We start from the raw sequence: 18,801 nt of genomic DNA, 5'->3' as shown, positions 1-18,801 counted from the left end.
GCATTTAATAAGGTATGCAACTGTCAAATCACTGCTGTATACTTGAAACCAATATAACATTTTATATCAACTATACTTCAATTTTAAAACATTTTAAAACAAGCAAAGAACATATTCTTAGGAAAAAATCAAATTATAAATTAATTCATTTTAACATAGTATCCACTAAAAACTAAAATTATAAGATCTGTAGAAATAGGGCAATATCTTTATAATTACAAGTAGAAACTTATACTACAAAATTATAAATACAAGGCAATTGCTATCAGGTAAAATTTATGAGTTCATTTGGAATATGACATAAAACACACAAATACATGTCAGCAGTATTTTGAAAGAGTAGTTACATCTGATTATTTTTTCACTTATTCAAACTTTATTACAGGTTACATAGGTGGTTTTGACAATGAAAAAAAAAGAAGTACCTCTCATTCTAGGTGGATGGATCTTGGGTCACTGGTTTTGTTTATTCATTGTTTCCTTGATAACTCTTAAGGTTTCTAATTTGCCTTTTGACTTCTCTTCAGTATTAACATATCTTAAAATACGTTAAGTAACTAAGGATAGTGTATTATTAAGTTATTGCTGCAGTAATGCTGCTGATCAAATCAACCCAAACTCAGTGGCCTAAAATGGCAAATGTTGGTTTTCCTGATTTCAAGGTCTGCAGGCCAACTGGGGCAGGTTGGCCACAGGGTGCAGGTTACCAGGATGTGGCTCTAGGCTCCAGGTCTGGTCCATTTGTCTCATCTGGGGGCTAAGGCTGAAGGCAAGTAGCTATTATGGCACACTTTTCTTGGTGCTCTGCTAGAACTACATTGGCTGAGCGAAGTTATGGGGTCATACCCAACATCAGTGGTAAGGAGAAATATACTTTGCCCACTCTATGGGTCTGCAAAGTCACTTGAAAGAGGGAGGAAGTGCAGAATTAACAATAATCCAGTCTACAGAGAGAGATTAGTTCTCATGTCTGTTTTGGAATCTTCATCTGTAAATTAAAGATATTGAGTTACATAACCTCATCAGCAATCTATTTAACCAGGCTAAACCTCAATGTCCTCATTAGTATGGATGGCAATAGTATCTATTTCATGGAATGTTGTGGGAGTTAATTTGATAGTACTTAATAAAATACTAAACATAATGTTCTACAAATGTTACTTATTATTATTCTTAAAAGTCCTGTCCAGCTATGTGAGACAGCTATGACATTCATAGTCTACTAATAAGTCACAGTGTATAAAAATATAGATAGGAAACAAGAACCGTCTCTCTCCACTTTGCTTCAAATGATCAATCTGGCCTCCAAAGCCCTATGCAAATTCCATTTCAGGGCTCCCTGGCAATTTGTATCTTGACATCCTATATATAAATCCTGAAGCTCAGCCAGGTCTTCCTTCCTTTGTTTCCAGGACTTTGAAAAATTTAGGTGGATTTAAGATGACTTGAATAATGAGTTTGCTTTGTGAGGGAATTGAGAATCTAGTTCGGGTTAAGTAAGCCTTAAAATCCTTTCTTAGATTCAAAACAGGCCTTTAAGAAGTTGTAGTCTCCAACATTTGGGCCAACCAGCTCAACTGCCCTAGAAGTAGGATGCCCTGACCCATCAAACTACCAACACACTGGGCCTTTGGGTGGTCACTCCTTTGCTGTGTTCAGATTTTTTTCTTTCCATTTTTATCATTTAATCCAAAAACAATACAGTCCTTAAAATTTAAGTCCTGTAAAGATTAGTATGGGGAAAAAATTTTTTTTATTCATTTAAAACTTCCAAAATACTACTAATATTTTATTTTAATGAGTACTGAAATGCTGTGTTAATTTTTTTTTAAGTTACATATTTTACTATGTGGTGTCAGGTGTTACTTGTGCTTTCAGATCAGTATTAACTTCTGGCTTCTCATGTGATCATGTATGAGGCAGCACTAATACTTACGGCATTTATGGAAACTGACAGCATAAATCTTAAGAACACAGAGAGAAAAGAGGGACAGACCAAAGAGAAGGGGAAATGACCTGGCAAAAGGAAGAGTATTTGAAACTCATAGCAAGATTTGGCATCATTTTGAACCCAGAATTATCTTTTCTAGTCTTCTCTATATTTTGTATTTGCTCAGTTGCAAATCAGTCCATCAAATTATGTTTCCCTGAATCTTCGAAGATTGGAAGAGACATGGAGAAGAAGACACTGGAGCAGACTACCAGGGAGCTAGCTCTCCTTTCGTTAGCTGAAACTCTGAGACCAAATTCACACAAGAGTCCTTGAAAATGTGAAAGGATTCACTATTTGTCACATATATCACTAATACCACACTACCATTGTCCCACTTGAAAAGAATAACATCTTGGTCACTTAGTCATTTGTTATTTCTTCCACTGCTTTGCAAGTCATCTATGAAGTGCTAGACAGATAAAGAAATTCTTTTTATAGTAAGTGTCTAACTGTGAGTCGGGCACAGGCTTCAACCTCCACAGGGCCCTCCTCATCCACGTGCTGCTCGGGACGTCCCTCAGCCGCGCACGCAGACGCCCCCCACTTTCTTCTTCCAGATCACTGCCATGGCGCTGCTCTCCTGCCTCCTCTCAGGTTAGACTCGTCGTGGAAACACCGGCGAGCACAGGCACTGGAAAGGGGGCATCTCCCTGAAGGACACTCTTTTCTTTTACTGATTCCTCCTCACTGCTATAGGGGACCGTGTGACTTCTCTTGGAGGAACACAGTCTATCGGGAGCCAGGTCCTTTATCTGCCACCTACCACCCTAGTCTCTCTCTCCTCTTGACTCTGAACAGCCTTAGTTTTCCCCACATCTTTACACACATATACACACACACACACATACCCAGCTTTTCTCATTTGCGAAAAATAAACAAAAACCTGTATGTTATCAACACCAGCAATTTCTCACTGTAAGAAATGTCTGAATTCCATAAGGCATCATCATCTTTTGAATCCTGATTTCTCTCATGTAATCATTTACCTTCTCTAAAAACCTGTTAATTTCAGAACTACGAGTCCCCACACAATGTCCAAAAAATCCTTAAATTCAAAGTTTTTTCTCTGTTTATGAAACTTACCTCACCAGTAGTTCTATGACTTCTAGTCAATTACCTAACTTCTCTACACCTTGGCTGATTTCCTACCTGAAAATAATACCATCCTCATAAAGTTGTCGTGAAGAGTAAATAAGATACAGTGTGGAAGGTGCTCAGTCCTTAATAAAAAGAGAAAGAAAAGATGGCTTTGTTTTTGTTTTTGTTGTTTGCACTTCCTTATGATCTCCTTTTCAAGTTGATGGGCTTCAACAACAATCCTATCTTTAACCCCTAAATTACTGGATTATTTTCTCCTGTTGGACCATCTCTTCTGCTCTCCTAAAGATGAAAATCCTCTCAAGCTTCAGTGTTCAAGCTCTACTCTAAAAGGCTGGATATCTCTGAGGCTTGCTTAACCCCTCCCAGTCCAAAAACATAATTCAATGAACTATTATAACTTGGAAATAACTTTAACATCCCACCCTAATCCAAGTGGCCACCACTTTTCATCTGACGTCACAAAGCTTCCTAACTCATCTGCGCATGGCCACTCATGTCCTATCCCATCCCATCCCCCCACATTGCACTGCCTGAAACCTTCACTGCATGTACAATAAAATCTAAATACAGACCCCTCACCTTGGCCTTCCTGACCCCACATAATGTCTTCCACCTACCTCTTCCGTGTCATTCCAGTCACCCTTCCTGTTTATCATTTCTTGACACAGTGGATTTCTCCCGTCTCCTCCAATGTGCCATGTCCTACCCTTTCTAGGATTTCTCAAATGATGTCCACTCTAGCCAGGATGTTCTTTTCCTCTCAATCTCCTTTCCTCCCTCCCTACTGCTGTATCTCAGTGACTTATAGTACGCCTTTGAAGCGTCACTCAAATATTACTTCCTTATAGGAGACTCCCCAAATTCTCAGACCAAATTAGAGACCTCTGTTACAGCCTCTCCTCAGTCTACAGATCACTGTCTCATAACCTTCTCCAAGGTTTACTTTCTATTTATTTATTTGCTTGGTTGTTGGCCTCTTCTCACTAGAATGTATATTCACTGAGGGCAGGATCCTTTCTGCCTTGTTTATTGCTATGTCCCAGAACAGTGGCTGAAAAACCCAGAAGTGACTGAATAATCTTTGCTGAATATGTTTGTGGGATGATTAAACTTTCTTTCTCCTTCACTTGACAGTTAATTCCAGGGGGTCATGGAAATGCATCTGTTAGCTGACTGTTTTAGGTGGAGCCTCTACACTGTCCATAATAATATGGTTGGGGCTCAATTCATACTTGATGAATGAATACCCCTCCTCTGGAATGCCCCTCTTGCACTGACATTACATTTGTTGATACGCCACTTTCTCACCAGTTTCTCTTATATCTCGGGGCAGCACCCTGGGAAGAAGGTGCAGAGGACTTCCACAGTGAACACTGTCAATCTCTGAAGACTTGCACTGGGCAAATTTTGTTCTCTTAAATTCAGAAAAGTAGGGGAGGGCTAAATCTAAGGGATCCAAATGCAGAGGAAGACAGTGAGAACCCTGACAAGTTAATGATTTTACTTCTTCATACAAACACTAAAGCAAAATGTAATGCCAGCAAAAGGCTTTTGCTAATATTCCTTCAGGAAATCCATATAACCAAAGAAATACGCTTGCAGAAAACTTCTTGGGCTTCTCATTAGAACTCTAGGCAGGTTTGTAATATTAAATTTAGAAACCAGTCTTAGATATTTTTTCTAAATTCCATTAAGATTCAGTTATAGAGGTTGCGCTCCACATCAACTGGTAGGACAGGCCACTAATCCCACAAGGATTTCTTATCAGGTCCAGAGAGGAAATATTTTAAAGGCAATACAATTCTCACTCTTTCTTAAATAGAAATTTTACTATTCTAGTAGTACAATCTCACAGAATATGTTATTTGGTGCCCCTGGGCCTTTGGTAGAACAGAAACCTGTAGTAGTAAATGTCATGATTTAATGAAATCAGGGATTATGAAAGTTGTGAAACTTTCATGAAGAATAAAACACTGTACTTACTACCGTAGAATTGGTGACTCTAAAACCTACTTTTGAAAATATGCTGTCAATATCAGCTTTGCCCCCAAATTAACAAACTGCACTGAATATTTTAAGACATATATTTTAAATATATTTAAATATATTTCTAGGTATGCCCAAATGTAAAATAATTCCCCATTTTATCCCTAAATATTTCTGGTTAACTTAAAATATAGCCATATAAATGAAATTGTCAAATTCCTATTTACAATATTACTTATTTTAATTATCAGATATTTAAAAACATACTCTGGTACAGCATTGTCCTGCAGAACTTTCTGCTCAGTTTTTGTCTAAAGGTAGCCACGAGCCACATGTGGCTGATGGGCACTTGAATTGTGACTAGTACAACCGAGGAAAATAATTTTTAAATTTCTTTAATTTTAATTAATTTAAACTTAAATTGGTTTATGTGTCTAGTACTAAACAAATTGGACAACATGGCTCTAAAAAATTAAAAATTGTTTTAGAAACGTTGTTCTTTTCTCTCATTCAAACTCTTCACATACATCTTAGACAGCATTAGCTCCACCATCACTACAGTGATGTTAGGTGTATAGGTATCTAAACTTTTCCACAGCATAAAATTTTTCAGTTCTAAGTTGCTTTAAAATACAAAGAATATTTAGAAAAAAATCATATGTGCAAAGACAGGAGCATAGAACAAGAAAAGCATGCCCCTGATACTTGTCTCTAAAATGAGATTGATGGGGGGAGGCAAGAAATTCAGGCACCACTCTCTTTGGAAATAGTCCTCCTTGTATGTTGGAGTTTAGCACTTTGTTCTTCCAAGTTCTCAAGAACCAAAGGATTTGTATGAAAATGACAAAGTCTTTCATTTTAAAGATTATTTTCAAGAAACTGTCAAAAGACTTGCTTTATAACCATATCCAACACTTGCAATTGTGAGGTTTTCCCAAGGAATAATTACAAAAACTGTTTTAAATTTCTTTTCTATGCACTAGGTAATGTGACTTTAATAAACATCAAAATTTAGCACAGTCTGAAATCATTTCAGGGAAACCTGAACTTGGATGTTCAAAACAAAATGACTGAAAGACTTCTTATGGATACAGAAAGTCCTCTCTTCTGAAGGGTAATTTTGCTGAAGGGTAATTTTGAGGAAAATAACAACTGCCTTATGCTTGGTACATATGTAAAGAATTACAGAAGAACTAAAGATTACTTCTTAGAAAATTATATTTTTTCTTAACAATCACATGAAATATTTCCCACTGCCAAGCCATCTTTAGAAGATATCCTTCCCTATCATCAAAACAGCAGTTCATGGACAGTGACTGGTCATTTTAATGACCACCAAGCAGCAAAATCACAGAGGCCAGGAGGCTCCTTAAAAGCTGAGAAAGGGGCATGGGTATCAACTCCAGGAATTTCTGGCATCTAAATAATGATGAGTAATTATGTGATCATTTTAGATACCTCTTGATATGCATAAGCAGCGTATGTTGCTATGTATTTACCAGCATTTAAAACAAATACCCTATAATATGATTGGCACACATGGTGTGGGGGGGTCATGGGGAAGACAGTGCAGCACAGAGAAAGCAAATAGTGACTCTGTGGCTTCGTACTACACTGATGGGCAGTGACTGCAATGGGGTGTAGGGGGACATGACAACAGGGGTGAATGCAGTAAGCACATTATTTTTTCATGTGAAACCTTCATAAGAGTGTGTATCAACAATACCTTAATAATACTAATTAATTAATTAATTAGTTAATTAAAATAAAACAAAATAAAACAAATACCCCTGGTTGTCACTCCTACAATGACATCAAAGAACCACTCTCAACTTACTCTGCAAATTTTCCTTGGAACGGTCTTCCCCAAAGATGAAATGAATGATTTAATATATGCCATTTGGTTCTGCTTTATTACTAAGAATTTCTTGAATGGGATGAGTGAAAAGGAATGTATCTACCTCAGTCTAGAAAAAATACCCTCATATCCATAAAATGAAATTAGTGATCTCCAGAAGCAAATAATTTTAGTGTGAAGATGATCTTTAAAGAAGAATTAAGATGTTTTCAGGTGCTCTGCTTGGCTCTTTAGCTTAAAATGGGACAGATCAATCATAAGGATAATGGCTAGATGGGTATTTTTGTTGTTCTATTTTTAATGAATAAGAGATACTTGCATTCATTAAAATTATGAAAAAAGATAAATAATGAATCACCTCAAATTACAGAATTTCCATATTTCTTAAAAAACTGACACCATGTCTGCAAATAATAGCTACATATAATATTCATGGAAGGCTGGCTTCTGTAATGAGAAATTCAACAATTATCATGGTAATAACTTGGTAGGCAAGGAAGAAATACATGGCGGTCAAAGCAAGTTTCAAGTGGAGATGGTGTGTGTAGCACGAGAGCTCTGGGGCTCAGGAACACTTCCAAGGTCTGCCGGGGAAGCATGTGTTCCTCCACAACTGCTCAAATGAACATAAAACTTACTTTATATAAAACAGTGTTTGTTCTTCCTTACAAATTTCTCATCACACTTCACTAACAATATCTCGGGCCAAGGTTTACATTCCCCCCTGAACATCTCCCCATCACTTCTTTACTTTTTTTTAAAACCTGCCTTTCTTCCCCACCCACTGCTTTTCTGTGAGTAAACCTTCCTTTTATTTAATTTTCTAAGTTATCTCTCAATGATTTGAGTTCTCCTCCTTCTTCCTTTAAACAGCTAGATACAGAAATACTTCCTACGAGTGATTTCTAAAACTACTGAATAAGAGATCAACTTATTTTTTCTTGTTTTCCACAGAAACTGTGACTCTTAGTGCAAACCAGAACAACACAAACTCAAAGTTCTGGTCGTGGAATTAAACTTCTATTTGGACCAATTCTCTGCTTCCTAATATCTTTAGGATTTCAGTCGTTAGCCTACATTTTCTGGCAAACATCAAGTTATAAATCCAAGTATAAAATATTTACCAAAAAGTCCTAATGCAGTAGAGCATTGAGATGCTATGACTAGAAAGAAATCATTAAGATGTTATTTTTAGGAGTATACATGTAATTTGGACATAGGCTTTCATCAAGAAGTATTTTCAATGAAATTACTTATCTTCCATAGTCTATGAAGTCAGTCTTCCATTCATATTATATGACACAAGACCATGACAAAATACCACAAAAGGAAAAAAAAATGAACTAACGAACGATATAAAATATTATGCAGAACTCATATTTTTAAAGAAAATATATAATTTTTCAATATTTCAGATCAAATTACTACAACTACATCTCTAGTTACCATAATGAACTATTTCAACAAGTATACCACATTTTAAGATGTCTAGTTTTGGGATTTGCAAATGCAAATAAGTAGGGCATTTTAAAAGCATGACAATTTATCCTGTCATTGCTCAAAACTCTTAAATGTGTATACTTAAGATTGGTTAAGATACAACAGGAAATAGATTGCAAGCAAGCTGAATAAATAGACAGGGCTCATAAATGCATCTGATTTGGTATTGAAGTCAAGCAGCTATATCAAAATGATTTAAGAACTTGAGAGATAAACGAATACAGGAATCTACAGGGAGTTTTATCTTGTTCTCACATCCAAGTTCAGAGCTCTCCATTGAATTCTATTCTTCATCACCTCTGATTGGCCCATTGGGAGTAAACCAAATTGGGGCCACTGATCCTAATTTACGTCCTTTCTGACCCCTTTTCACATCTTCAATTCTCACTTGCTAGAGTGTTCAAAAACGTTTGTGTCAAAATAAAGCTCAGAAAAAGTATGGATAATTCAGAGTAAAAACTTTTGGTTTCATATTATTTAGATTGTTATACTAACTAAATGCTAGTTTATCTTTTGATGTGGCTCTATTCTTAGTCATATCATGAAAGATAATGAGTCAGAGTTCATCTGATATGTAGCAATATATACACCTAGGTAGCTATATATATACATTTATCCCACTTTCATTTACTTCAAAACATAAAATAAATTATATTTTTCCTTCCTAAACCAAAGCTAGGAATATTCTATATACAGAACTTATTTTGGGGGTCGCAGTGCAGCAAAGGAACAAATTTAACCCCTTGTCTACTCGTTAGAATTCCTCCCTTTGGCTAATTTGGCCATTCTGTGTGTAGACAGAGAGACAGAGATAGAAATAGATATACATGTTTTCATATAATAATCATCATCTGTATTTTCACTCACCTAAAATCATAAATCAGTCAGATATATGTATCGTGTGTGTGTGTGTGTGTGTGTGTGTCTGTGTGTGTCTATGTGTGTCTATGTGAATGGGGATTTGATAGTTGTACCCATGTCTTTGAACTGATCTGGTAGGTGAAAACCTACTTTTTTTTTAACCAGAAATTAGAGAATTAGCGTTGGGTGATCTTTAGACTACTTCATTCATTCACCTCATTTTATAAGATACTGCAAACATACTGCCTTCCAGGGACCACAAAGCTAATGAGTAAGAGAGATGGGACTAGAGCCTAAATTCTTTAATCTTTAACTGAGTGGTAGTCTAACATACTGCACCTGCCACACAAACGGCTTCATATTTCCTATTAATTCTGCTGCTGAGTCTTTGAAAAACTGACAAAATAAATCATTTTAGTGAAATGTGATCCCAGATATTTATTCTGAAGCTTTTATATAACAGTATCATAAAACAGATTAAGATGAATGTATCTTAAGTTATTTTAATATAAACTGATTTCTCTAACTTTAATAAAAAATAAAACCCATGTTAGGCAGAGATTCTATTCTAGTTTTAAGATTTTCAGGTAAGGAAACTCCACGGGCTCATTTGGCAACACTCTAACACACAGGTTTCCAATTGTCAATCCTTGCCCACCGGCTATGCACCCACACTACCCCAAAGTCATCCGAAAACAAAACCAAGCAAACAAAAGTCCCCCAGAAGAGTCAAACATGCTATGTCTCACCCCTCATTCTGAGAACAAGGTACAAAAGGGGAGAAACTGGACGTAAAGAATAGGTTGGTTCAACCATTTCCTCAGTGATTGTTACAGCCAAGGAGGGGCAGCTCACGTTTGTGGGACCTTAGAAAAGCTTACAGAGCAGATAGTCAAGTGACATTAAAGTCCCTCCCTTGTCCGCTAGGTTTATGTATCAATCCCCTAGAGGTCGCCTGAAACCACGGGTATCTACACGAGGGATTTTCCGACAAGCACACACCATTGATAAAGTTTAACTGACAAATTAGGCACAGCAAGAGATTAACAACAACAATTTAAAAATAGAGCAATGGTAACACTCTAATAAAAGTTCTGTGAACGTGGGCTCTCTCTAAAAAAATTTCATGGTGCGGGACTCACCCCACTTCCTCGGGTGCTGACATGCGACGGTGAAGCGCCTGCGAGGGGAGATGACGTGTCTCGGATGACGCAGCGCTGTGACGTAGCGGTGGGCTCCTACTGAACTTCCCAGGATTCTCAGGAGGATCCTCGGCGTCCAGACCCCAGCTGGCTTCAGGTAACTGAAAGTGCTGAAAGCGAAACTGCTGATAAAGGAGCGTTTGCCGCATGAGAAAAAAGACTTAATTGTGAAGTGAATACATCTGGCCTGGAGGAGCAGACTTAAAATACCAATGTTTCTTTACTTGTGTGCATAATTCCAGAATAGGTTCATTGTGAGAGATGAGGCTCATAACATATTTTTAGAAACTTGGAAAACTGTAAAATGCTCTGAAATTCAAACTATTATCTGCATGATGCAATTTACCCATTCCTGTGAGAAAATGTAAAGTAGAGACTGTCAAGAATGAATGGACATTTCATTGAAAGAGATTTGGAGCATTGGTTAATTTCAGTGAATTGACCCAAAGAGTATTTGAAACAAATTTAGTGTGCTATAAAGTAACCAAACAAGAGCACCGTTTATATTTGTAAACTCAGTGCTGGACACAGATTAAGCACCTAAGAAATGCAAATGCCTGATGGAGAAAAAAAGGAAATGAAGGAAGATAAAGGGAATTTATTTAAGTGGAAAACAGGAAAAGCCAGTGAGAAATTCACCTAACCACATGTGAATTAGCTTTCACTAGACAGAATCTTTTGGAATTCAATTTCAATACTAGTTTCCAAAATAAATAAAGTAATCTTTTTGAATTCCTAGTAGTGACATAGCATTGTTAAGTTCTTAAAGGGAAAACACACACGGAGAACATACATTGATGACTTTTTACTCAGCGTGAACACACACAACCATTTTAACTTAGCCAACTTTTCTTTATTTCTAATGTGTTAAATAGAACTTATTGAAAACTTATGTGCCAGGTACTGTTCTAAGCATTTCACATCTACTATCTCATTTACGGCTGATACCTGACCAAGAAAATAGGTTATGCTTACTTTAGCCATGTGGAAACAGGAGTTCAGAAACATCAAACTCACACCATAGCAACTGAGACAAGTTTCAGTCTAGGGGACTTAAAAGGCAGCAGTTAGTTGAAAACACTGTGCTCTTTCTCCTATAGAATATTCAAGTGATGCTATCATTACTCACATTTTTTAATGTCTTCTGCACTTGTTTCAAGGTCAGGTCAGAAGTATTTCAGTCACAGCCCTGTCATGAAAAAGGAAACCATACCAACATTTTAACAGAGAGGAGTCCTGGAGGCCTGAAAAGCCAAAAGACAAGAGGATAATTAGGTAACGCCTCCTGGGCTGGAACAAAGGGAAGACAATGGGCTCACCATAACCTAGAATCTTGGGAAAAGGGTCCTGCAGAGCTGTGACCCAGACCCATGAAAGGAGCCTGGTTACTTTGATGGAGTAGCTCAAAATCTGAGAAGGGACCCTGGAGAGCCAGGACTCAGATTTTCTTGGGGCGGGAAAGAGGCGGTGCTGCCTGGCTGGTGCTGGCATCTCAGTAGGGGATGATGATAATGTTTCTGGGAGTGGGGAACAAAGGTTTTATCAACTACTACAAAAGCGAATGCTGCCCCTGAGCAATGTTAACAGGAAGGAAAACTCACCCCTCACTTCCCGCCTCCCTGTGTCCCTCTAGTGTCTCCTGTTGGCAGAAGCCAGACTGCAAAACATGGATGGAGTCTCTACATTTCCATCCCAGCACCACAGAGCCAATTACAGAACAGTACGTTTGAGCTACACAAGACAGGCAGTTTGTTGTGTAACTAAACCATATTTTTGTTTCATTACTGTCTCCCTGATTTATCAAATTTGATTGAATAACCTCTGTTTTGTGTTTTCAAACCACAGCCCCACTCCCCAGTGATCAGGATTCGAGACCATTTAGGCTATCCCGATTTCCAGCTACATCTGTTCTCCAGGCAAGATGTCAAAGAATTCTTCTCAGAAGACACTAAAAGTCTCCACAGAGAAGACCTCCAACTATTGGTATTTGGGGTCAATGAAAGAAAAGGCTGACACCCCATCTAGAGTATCTTACATTCCAGAAAGTAACAATGCCTATGTCAGCAATAAAGATCCTAAATATTTTACAGAAAAAAAGAACACAGATCACATACAAAGGAATAAGAATCTGAATCGCTTTGGACTGATCAACTGCAAACCTGTTTGCTAAAAGACAATGGACCAAAGCCTTATAAATTTTGAAGAAAAACAATTTCGTCCTTGAGGTTTTGTTAAAATAAACAACAAAAAAAACTGTATTTGCAGGTGCACTGCTTCTTCTGCATCCTTCTTTTTAAAGTTCCTTTAAGATATGCCACAGAAAAACAAAGTCACTAAGGAGGAAGAGGGTTCTAGAATACAGTGTATCCAATTCAGGAAATTAGTAACACAAAGCCCCAGATGACAGCACATAGCTAAACTAAAGAGCAGCCAGTCCAGATCAGAGCAAGAGAAAGCAGCCTCCAAAAAGAGGTTCTTCTCATTAAAACAGAACAAAACAAAACAAAACAAAACACCACCTTAGTAGAAAGGTAGATGATACTGTAGGTCACAGAGAACAATTAGGGTATAAGAATGGGAAATTATGCAAGTGAAAGAACAACTGATTATTCTTCCAATCAAATCTTCATACAATGTAAGGAGAGTAAGCACAGCATTTCTATCAGACAGATGAAACACTTCTTGATTTACATTTAAAACTGAGATCATTCTGTTGCGATAATTCTATTACAAAAATGGAGAGGAAGATATATCCATCATAATAAAAAGATCAATAGATAATATTTCAACCTGAAAATTTACTCAATAGCAATGTAGAATTTTATTTAGAAATACGAATAAAACTACAGCAGAAACAGCTAAGAGTTAAAAGTGCCTCTGCAGGGAAGACACGGGACAAAGGAAGGAGAATGCAGGATGCCTCTGTCTATTGTGTTAAGTGCTCAATACGGGGCAGCTTAGTTGCATGTTTTCCCTCAACATTCTCCTCCGTCCTTTGCTGTCGGGGTGGGGAGATGGTCTCTGCAAACTGGATTTCCCAAGATCCCTTGCCAATTGACCTCTGGCCCACTTCAGTCACTGGGAGGCAGTGGCAGAAGGACCTGGCAGAAAACAGAAGCCAGGGTATTTCTCTCTTCTTTCTGCTTTCGTCTCACCTCTGGCAGCTGGCATTCTCCTCCAGGGCTCCTGTTCTCCCTGAACGGCCCAGTCGCCAAGGTCCTAGCCTCAGCTTGGTGGCCTCAGCTCCTGGCCTCAGCCTTTGACCTTTGACCTTATCAGAGAGTATGGCAACTTCCAACAACAGATAATCTCATCATTCGCTAGTGGCTCCTTAGGTCTCCCAACACCTTTGAAAATAATTCCCCATATTAAATTATTACTACTTAATTGAATTACTTTACATGAGTTTTGGTTTCCTGAATGGCTCTGATAAAAGTAACTACTTGATTCATTAATATTCAGGCATAAGCAGGTAAAAATCACTAAAAGTTTAAGCATATAAATGTATTTTATAATGCTTTACAAATTCTTAAAAATGAATTGTTCGAACAATGGCAGAATCACTCCAAAAGATCTTATATTTACAAGTGTCGACCTTGAACAAAATTTATAGAAGTTTTCTTCTATAGTGGTTGTTAAAAAGCAGTTTTCTTGCTTCTTACAACACTGCAAATATGAAATAAGTAAAATATTATATCCCCAAAAAAGAGAGCAGAGTTTGCCTTTTCTAAGAATCTTTATTTGTCAAAGCTGCATTTGCATTATTTTGTCTCCAATGAACGTAAGTGCTCCAGCAGCAGATCTACTGAATGTATCAATACAATTTGATAGATCACTGCATCCTCCCAAAAGGGTTCACAGTCCAGCTACAGGGGAAAAATCAGATGTTTTCTTCTCTGTTGTTATTATGCATTTAAATTTGTATAAGTAATTTTTAAAAATGGCATAGAAAGACATATAATGAAAAGCAAGTCTCCCCCACATCAGTTGGACCCCACTTAGGCTACCATTGTCTATGTCTTGAATTACGTTTCACCATTCATGGGCAGATAGAAACCTATATCCATATGTCTGTAAATGGGGCAATAGTACCATTTATTGTAGTAAAATTTTTGTGAGGGCTAAATCAGAAACACACACACACACACACACACACATATGTATCTTTAATAGTGTCGTTGTGGAGTAAAGAAACTGCACATTTTTTTCTTTTGTATCATTACCAAAGTGCTCTCCAAACAAAAAGCAGACACACACACACACACACACACACAATGGTAAGAGGTAATGATTACAAGTGTAATAGGACTCTTCAGGATGTGTCTTGTGGAACAGGAAAACTGAAACTAAATCTGCACAGGGTAAAGAAAAGGAGAACAGACATGGCTTATATACAGAAACTGTAATTTATAAACAGAAGCAATGATGTGAAGGAGGAAATGGAAGTACATGAAGACATCGTGTCAGATAGAATTAAGATGTTGGCTTGATTGAAAGGAAAGAAGGTTAGACATAGAAAGAGAAGTCAGATTGTGGAGGAACTTGGAGCCAAATTTCTGAATTGATGAAGATAATTATAGGTTTTGGAGTACCAGAAGAAGATGTAAAAGTAATTTTTTTAAGGACAATGATGCCTCTTCTCAGCCTGGTAATCTCTGTTACATTTTTTCAAGAACCTAAAACAGGAACATATCTCTGGTAAATCTGAGCATCATCTGCAAGCAAGTCGACCAGTTCTTAAATTATGAAAACTGCCATTTTCTTTCTAAGCAAAATTATTTAAAGGGCTAAAAGTCAAGTTTTAATGTAATAGTCCCACTTAGGAGTTTTTATTTTAATTTCTTTTTTATAATGTGTGGCTTTTAAGATTCTTTTAAGGATTAAGGATTACAGATTAGTACCAAGAAATCTGAAATTCTCAGTTCAAGTGGTATGTATACTCTATTATGATACTGAACAGCCACTGTGAAAGGGGCTAACAGGCTGATTTAGTATTCCAGACCCATTCACCTTTCCAATATTTCTTGGCTGATCATTTAGATTTTGCTTTTTTTTTAACTGCTGCTTTCAGTAAAGGGGATGACAATATTTTTTTAAAATACATTTAATACATTTAACTATCTATATTCTGTATGCATGTAACTTATATAAAGAATGTATAATCATATTACCACACAGACACTTTACATATGTATTAACACCATCTCCATTCCTATCTAAATGGTTTAGTTTGCTTTTCTCACACACATGATTTATCCTGTTTCACTTATTGCCTATAGCTTTTCTTAGCAGAATAAGTCGAGGCAAACCTTTCAATATTTGGAATCTAACTTGAATCTTGGCTAGCCTACTTATTAACTCTTTCTCTTGGTTCAGGCCACTTGTGTGAATTTCAATTTCTTTAACAAAAAATGAAATATAGTAATATTGCCCTCCTCGTAGGATTTTTTTTTTTTTTGCTATCAATGAAATAAAATGACAAAGACATTTAGCAAAGTCACTGGCATACATCAAAGAAATGACATGTGATAGCCATTGTTGATATTGTTTTTAATTATTACAAACACGCATTAACTCTTAGAGCTTCCGTGAAAGCATGAACTATCTAAAAATACACTGAAGGCTTGTTATTCTTTCTGGACATGAAGAGGCTTACAAGTGGAACCAACCTTTAGCTCTGACATTAGGAGATGTGGGGCTCACTCATTTTCTTTCATTGTTCCCCAGCACTACACACTTGGTTGTTACTCTGGCTGTCGCTTTCTCTGGGCTCAGATTTCAGCACGTTGCACATCTGTGACATTTATGAAAGGCAAATGTTATATCTTTTGAATATGGCTAGTGAGGAAAAGCTTTTAAATATGAATTCCAAACCTCTAGTAGGGATACTTGGGAAACCACGAATAGGTTTAGAAGAAGGTATTGAGACAAGAAAACTTTGAAATTACAGTTTGGAGGTAACTTTAAAATTCTAATTTCCAATGAAGAGTGTGCAGTGTTCATGTAAATATATGCAAATAAATACAGCTGCTTTTCTATTTTATTCCTAAATCTGGCCCTTGGAAATATCTCAGCAAAAATTATTTGCATACAGGCTGTAATAAACTGTAGAGCATGTCCTTGTTACATAAAACAAAATCGTCTCTGTATATATACTGCTGCATTTATTACTGTGTAGTTTGGAATCACATTATGTGAAGACTATTGCTATTTGAATCCTGTTGGTTTTTATTCAACTGATGTTGGCAAGAATTGGGTATCTCCCTTTGAAAGCAGCATCTCACATATAAGCTCCATCACATAAAACCGTGCCTTATTTGTGCAAGATTGTATCTCTAATGTCAAAAATAGTACCTAAAATGTAATTATTGTGTAGTAAGTGTTTGTTGAATAAATGCATAATAAATATCTAACTTAAAGATCTGTCAAGTATAGCGATCTCTATTAGTATATCTCTATAGTTTTCACGATATTCTTTTAGTGTTGAAGCATTTACACCAGCTTCCCTTAAAATAAATATTTGTACATTTGATTACCTTTTCTGACAGAATCACACTTTCCCAGGAAAAAAATAAAAAGGAGTTCAGTTTCCCTTGCACTATTATAAGAAAACACATGTGCCCCTGTCACAAAGTGTGTTCACAGCCTGGAAGCATCCGGGCTTTTGAACGCAAGAGTGTACTCACAAGGCTGTAGAGGGGAAAATGGCCTAGTCACCCTATTCTGTTCATAATGGGGACCCAGTTTAGCCTTTCAGTTTCAGGAGTGCCAGCATCATTCTCCGTCCCCACATGACTTCCATCCATTACTGCCCCAGACAGACAGACACAAAGGCAGATCAAAAGCAATGCCAGGAGGAGGCCTGCAGTCTTCACCAGTCACTTGAGGCTATTTTAAATCTAGAACAAAAATATCGTGCTCTGTCCCTCAGGCAAGCTTATGCATTTATACCCATCACAAAACATAGAAACTAGGCCAAAGGGAAGTTCTTCCACAAGTTCAAATCTGTCTTAAGAACTCTAGAATGAGAACACATAGCCTCTGAGTTTTCCTATATGTTATCCTAGGAGCACAAACTTTCTTATCACCAAAAAGTGAATAAATATTGTGCCTTTGGCTCAAATTTTGAGCTCTGAAATCTCACAAATCTTGAAACTTAAACATAGTCCCAGGAATTTCCTACTTTTTCTTGTTTCTAGTTAACCCATTTCAGTAAACACTCTCTTTGGTCCGTTTCCTTGTATACAAATCTAAATAGGATCAGAAAAATAGTATGCAATACTATTTGGAGAAAACAGGCAATTTATAAATAATTGATGAGCAATCAAAAGGAAACCAGTTTCTTTCACAGTTGATAAAGAAAAGTTTGGTCAACTTTTGAGCACCGAATAAAGTACTGTAAATGTAATTTAACAGGTCGAGTTGTGTCTCGAAACAGAACACTCAGTGATCCTTACCAGTAAACAGCCACTTGGGTTTGCATTAAGTATCTCAGTACTTTTCCTAGAATTACAAGAAATAATATTTCATTTGTCTAATCTGACATGCTGGTCAGCAACTTAATTTTCTAGGATATGAAACCTTTACTTGCTTGGAGAAATCATTTCCAATAATGCATTCAAGTCTCAAAGGCACACCTCACCCCATTAAAGACAAGCTAAGAACATTTTTATAATGTACTTCTCAGAATTATCTACAGTTATGGATTTGTTTTTTATCTTCTGTCTTTATGAACAGAAGCTATATTAGTCTACCATCCTTTATCCCTCCCTCACCTCACCTTGTTCTAGATGGAAAGAATGGATTCAATTAATTGCGTATCATTTAACTCACCTTTTCTATTTATAAAGGCAAAAATAATGATCTAAATGTGAATTCATATTTTTCTTTTTTGGCATTTAAACCGAAGTGCAGAACATTAAGTATTAATTGTAATTGTTTAAAATTCTCCATAGGCAGCATTTTTAGTAAACGGGCTTTCCAAGAATAATTATAGGGTGACTTTAAAAACAAAGGTAAAAAAACTCCCATCTATAAATATGTTGCCCTTCAAGTAAGTTACATTGGATAATATCAATATTACTGAAATTATAACTTCTGTCCTGAAGTAACAGTGAAAAGCCTATCCGGATTCAAAACCTGGTTCTGCTACTTACAAAGCGTATGATCTGTAAGACCAGTTATTCAAACATTCTGTGCCTCAGTTTAGGCATCTGTATATGGTGGATATTACAAGATGGCATCATGTAAAACAGTGCCTCCGTAAATGCCTGTGTGGAGTGTTCTCTCACCCTGCTGAA

At 36.8% G+C, this 18,801-nt stretch overlaps 1 long non-coding RNA gene across 2 annotated transcripts; it reads left to right on the top strand.

Moving 5' to 3' along the window:
- Positions 1–10,355: 10,355 nt before the first annotated feature.
- On the top strand, positions 10,356–12,719 carry LOC118967868 (uncharacterized). Of its 2 annotated transcripts, XR_005055163.2 has the most exons (4): positions 10,356–10,598; positions 11,662–11,776; positions 12,135–12,221; positions 12,347–12,719. It is a non-coding gene; the product is annotated as an uncharacterized lncRNA (long non-coding RNA). The 2 variants fall into 2 exon arrangements; XR_012123318.1 differs by lacking the exon at positions 12,135–12,221 and having other exon boundaries at positions 10,366–10,598.
- The last annotated feature ends 6,082 nt before the right edge of the window (positions 12,720–18,801 follow it).

Source organism: Manis javanica, chromosome 12, assembly GCF_040802235.1.
Source record: "Manis javanica isolate MJ-LG chromosome 12, MJ_LKY, whole genome shotgun sequence".
NCBI lineage: Eukaryota > Metazoa > Chordata > Mammalia > Pholidota > Manidae > Manis > Manis javanica.
This window is presented reverse-complemented; position numbering and strand designations above follow the sequence as displayed.